Source organism: Nannospalax galili, unplaced genomic scaffold (assembly GCF_000622305.1).
Source record: "Nannospalax galili isolate Female #2095 unplaced genomic scaffold, S.galili_v1.0 scaffold339, whole genome shotgun sequence".
In the NCBI taxonomy this organism is placed as follows: domain Eukaryota; kingdom Metazoa; phylum Chordata; class Mammalia; order Rodentia; family Spalacidae; genus Nannospalax; species Nannospalax galili.
Window position 1 is genome coordinate 307,062 of NW_008344185.1, and position 5,177 is coordinate 312,238.

The 5,177-nt window shown below is 42.4% G+C and overlaps 2 pseudogenes across 1 annotated transcript; one reads left to right on the forward strand and one right to left on the reverse strand.

Moving 5' to 3' along the window:
- Window positions 1-7: 7 nt before the first annotated feature.
- LOC103739929 lies at window positions 8-326 on the reverse strand (annotated as a pseudogene). Its single transcript, XR_003850689.1, has one exon. The product of XR_003850689.1 is annotated as a cAMP-regulated phosphoprotein 19 pseudogene (transcript).
- A 3,797-nt stretch (window positions 327-4,123) lies between these two features.
- On the forward strand, window positions 4,124-4,802 carry LOC103739930 (annotated as a pseudogene).
- The last annotated feature ends 375 nt before the right edge of the window (window positions 4,803-5,177 follow it).

Consider the following 5,177-nt stretch of genomic DNA (forward strand, 5'->3'; position numbering starts at 1 on the left):
CCAGTTCAGCTCTTTTAATCAGCCAGCCAGCTTGCTAGCAACCAGAGATTGTTTCCGCTGAGGAAGGTCCTGTGGAGTGGGGATGTGGTTACCAGTGACCTCTGTCTTATCTGGGGCTGCAGCGGGAAGCTGCTTGTTCTTCATCTTTGCTTTTGCCACGTTGTAATCCCCATAATCAAAATATTTTTGCCCTTTCTGTAATCGTTTTCTTAAAAAGTCGGAACTACCAGGCTTTTGTCCCAGGTGAGGATACCTTGCTTTTAATTTTGCTTCTTCAGCTTTCTCTGGACTAGCCACTTTATCTTCCATTTCCTTCTGCTCCTCTCCCGACGGGCCTCGGGACTTCCCGACGCAGCCACAGTGCTCCCTATCCCCCATGCCTCCAGTCCTGCGACGCCCAAGCACTTCCTTTTTCCTTCCTCAATAACTATATTTAAAAAACATAAAATCAGTGGCATTTTCATGGATCTTTGTACCTATAGTTGAAATAAATCTAGGTATGTTGTCTTGACTCCAGGGGGACTGACCTGCACCTAGGAGCATTGGGGGGAATACAAGTTAAACTTGTAAAACTAATAGAAGGCCGGACGTGGTGACACATGCTTTTAATCCCAGCGCTCATGAGGTGGAGGCAGGCAGCTCTGTGAGTTTGAGGCCAAACTGGTCTACATAGCAAGTTCCAGACCAGCTGGGGCTACAGGTAGACTTTGTTTCAATAAGACCAAAAAAAAAAAAAAAAAAGACATGAAGTGAGAAAGATTGGACAAATGGGGTTGGATCTGAGATGAAATGGGGGAGGGGGATTGAATAGGATCCAAACACATTTTTATTAAACTCTCAAAGAATCAATAACAATTATTTTAAAATTAAAAAAAGAGCAAAATGACTTTGCTTGATGTTAGGTTCCTTTGCAACAGTTTGTAATTGTGAATTCAGTATTAATTAGGTCCTCCAGATCCATGAATTGGAACACACACACACATGCACACATACACACACACACACACACACACACACACACGCACGCATGTACACTTGGCACTACTGGGAAATAGTTCCTTATGAAAGAATCTGTTACTCAAACACTCCCTGAGGAGGATTTGACAAGTTAACAAATGTGTCTCTTTTCTTACCTAAGTGTTTCTACTGCTCAAATCTGCCCAGAACTCCAAAAAAGTCTTGTCTTTTAATGAGAGTGAAAGAAGCCAAACATATTCCTACAGTTGCACAGTTGTTTGGAGGTTAGAGGCCAACCATATGAGGAAGTTTTCCCTTGGGCCTGACCTAGGTAAGTCCTGGGAGCAGATGATTAAGGTTAGACCTGGGTCTAAGAGCAGTTCAGCTCCAGTGTAACTTGACAGTATGGGAAATTAAATGGATCAGAGGGAGAAATTCTGATCTGTGAAGCATGAAGTCATTGGATCAATAATAAATATCTCTTTCTCCAACCATCCCCAAGATGCTGAGGTATCGGTTATATGGCTTCCCATGGCACAGTTTGTGGTTTGGGCACTCCATTGTTCTGGTGGCCAGTTCCACTCGTCATCTTAGCATTGTTAACTTTTCTAGGCTTTGCTGGCTGGAAGGTGCAGGTGCTTTTTGGGATTGTATTTCCTAGAGAGGCACTGGCACATAGGCCCTCTGCCTCAAGATTGATTAATTAATTGTTGATTAATTTTTGCTAGGAGCCTTGCTGAGATACTGGGAGACTATTTCTACTCTAGTTAAGAAGCGTAAGTTCTCTAAGACAGAATTGGGACCAGGGCAAGGCAGAGAGGTACGTAGGTTATATAATTTAAGGAGACTTTCACTTCCTGCATTGGGCAAGCACAGGACTGGCCTCCCAAAGGAGTGCCCCCTGGCAGGCAGTTTTGTTGCCTGACATATCTGCTGCACTCTTTGCAGTGTACTAATTAAGCTTGTCTTTTTTTAAAAAAAAAAAAAATAAAAGCATGCTCCCATGAAATTGCGTGCCCCAGTTGGCTTTCTCATCTGATGTTTCTGAGATCGTTCTATTGAAGGTCAAAGGTTGTCAATGAATTACTCCTGCAACTGCAGTTCCAAATAATTGGAAATGTAGCCAAGTTGTGGCCAAAGTCTTAATAGGAGTCGGGCATTGCCCAACATCTCTAAAACGTAGTTTCTACTAAATTCTGTTGGAGGATGTGGAACTTGCCTTGTTATTTTCCTCAGACCTACATTAATGGCATATCTGAACATTTCTATATAAATAGACATGTCCATCAATATTTTTCAGCAAGTAATACTCTCATATCATCAGGATTGAAGTCCAGATAAGTGAGTCTGTCCTTCCCAGTATGTGGTTTAATACTGTTGCTGACTCCAGCGATTTACAGACACCAGTGCTCAGCCTTCTTTGACATGCCACTGTTTTCAGTTTTATTCATTTATTTTGATTGTAGAAAATTTAGGAAGTTGGTAAATCATTCTGCACCCAATTGTAATCCATTATTAACATTTGTAATTCCTCTAGACCTTTTTCTGCATAGTTTTATGTTTGAAGATATATACATATATACTTTATGCTTTTCTGTCATTTTTTAAAAAAAGATTATTTAAACATTTTGCAATACTGTTTAAAAAAACAGTAACATTTTAATGTGAAAATGATTTTGATAATAAAAATAATAGCTATTTACTATAAAATGAATTTTATAGCATAGAAAGAATAAAATCAACTGCATTTTCATATCCTAAATATGTACCATTACTATTTTATCATTGTGACAAATTATATGCAAAAAGGCACAACTATTTCTTCCCACCTACCCAAGTTAACAAATACGTCTCTTCATGTGCCTTGCCTGCTCCCTCTATTGAGAAAGGTAATCTGCTGGGCATTGTGGTGCATGCCTGTAATCCCAGGATTTAGAGGGCAGAGGCCAGGGGATTGGGAGAGCAAGGGCAGCCTTGGTTACATAGTGAGTTCAAGGTCAATGAGGGCAACTTGAGGTCTGATTTAAAACAAACTTGAATCTGAGCTGCCTTGTGATAGACTTTGGTCAATAGAATGTGGCAGGAGTAACAAGAATGCCAGCTTTCAGGACAGGATTCATTCCTGCTTTGAGACCTGGTGTGGTGTTTGGGAGGACTCTGTCATCAAGCTCCTTTTAGATTCCTGGGGAATGAGAGGCTGAGTGGACAGAGCTGTCCCAGCAGAGACCACATCCAGTTGACTATAGATGCGTGACTGAGCTCAAGCCTGGAACTGCTCAACTGAAGCTAGCCTAGACTCTCACCTACAGAAAATGAACAAAAGAATGACTGTTAACTCAAGCTGCTAAATTTTAGGGTTTTTTGTTATGCAGTGAAAGCTAACAATACAGTTTCTGCCTTTTGTTTTCCTTGTTGCTGTTTTTTGGGGTTTTTTTTTGGGGGGGGGGGTTTGCTTTAGATTTTTTTGAACCAGTCTTACTGAGTAAGCCCAGGCTAGCTTTGAACTCAAGATCCTCCTGCCTCAGTCTTCCAAATACTAGGAATATAGATATGTAACACCATGCCCAGCTTCAGACTTTGTGTTTGTACTTCACATATGCATATGCTTTTTTTTTTTTTTTGGCTTTTTGAGAGAGGGTCTCCCTGTAGCACCAGCTGGCCTAGAATTCACTATGTAGACCAGGCTGGACTTGAACGCATAGAGATCCGCCTGGCTCTGCCTCCTAAGTGCTGGGACTAAAGGTGTGTGCTATCACAACTGGCCCATATGCTTTTTTGAAAACTAAAATTATCTTAACATAACTTGCTTCTATTTAAAATTCTATTTATTATTTTTATTTTATGTATATGAGTGTATTACTGCATGTATGTAAGTGTACCTGTGTCATGCAATGCCCGAGGCTGTCAGAAGAGGGCATCAGGTCTCCTGGAACTGAAGTTACAGAATGTTGATAGCTGCCAGTGGGTGCTGGGAACTGAACCCAGGTCTTCTGCAAAAACAGCCTGTGCTCTTAACCTCTGAGCCATCTCTCCAGCCCCTGTAACCTGCTTATTTTCTAATAATAGCATATTAAATAGATATCTTTCTGTGCCAAATAAATATTAATGACATTATGCTTAATAATTGCTTTATATGGGGCTGGAGAGATGGCTCAGCGCTTATTAACTCTTTGGATGGACAATTCTTGTCAATTTGGCCACACCAATGAGAATTATGAAGGGCTTTTCCAGACCAGTTTGTCAGATGATGACTGGTTGAAGAAGTTTTCTGGGAAGACTGCTGAGGAGAATGGAGGAAGAAGGATCTGAGCTTCCCAAAGCAGAAACCCAAGAGGGAGAACCCACTGCCAAAAAAGCCCTGTCAAATCCTCAGGTGTACATGGGCATTAAGATTGGGAACAAGCCAGCTGACTGCATCCAATGCTCCTATGTTCTGATGTTGTGCACATGACAACAGAGAATTTCTGTTGTCTGTGCACCCATGAAAAGGGCTTTAGCTTCAAGGGGAGCAGTTTCGACCGCATCATCCCCTAGTTCATGTGCCAAGGCAGTGATTTCACAAACCACAGCGGCACTGAGGGGCAAGCCCATCTACCGGAAGAGGTTCGATGATGAAAATTTCATTTTCAAATACAGGGCCAGGCCGCCTGTCCGTGGCCAACTCTGGCTCAAATACTAATGGTTCCCAGTTCTTCCTGACCTGCGATAATACAGATTGGCTGGATGGCAAGCACGTGGTGTTCCTGGAGATCAATGAAGGCGCAGATTTCTTGATTGAGGCTCAGGGCAGCAAAGTGGGAAACCAAAACAGATGGTGATCATTGGACTGTGGCGAGTACGTGTGAGGCTGTGCTCTCCTGTTCTTGTTTCTGTGGGACAAGGAAGGAGCTGCCTGGCCTCAGAGGCACTGGTGTGAGGTGTCCTGTGAAGCAAGCTTGTGTGTGACCCAAGCCCTTCAGGGTCGACTTCCTCCACAACGGCTCCATTACAGTGTGATCTTGCCTCCCTTCCTCTGAGCTCTTTTCCTGGCCATAGCTGGGGGTCTGAAAGCCAGCACAGCTGCCTCCCTCCCCACACCCCACCATGGTCATCTGTGTCTGGCCACTGGTTCTCCCAGACATGTGCCTGTTCTGGACCATCTCTAGCTACTGAGTGGTTTCTTTGCTAAAATAAACTGATTAAAAATTAAAACTAATAAAATAAATAAATGAAATATATTT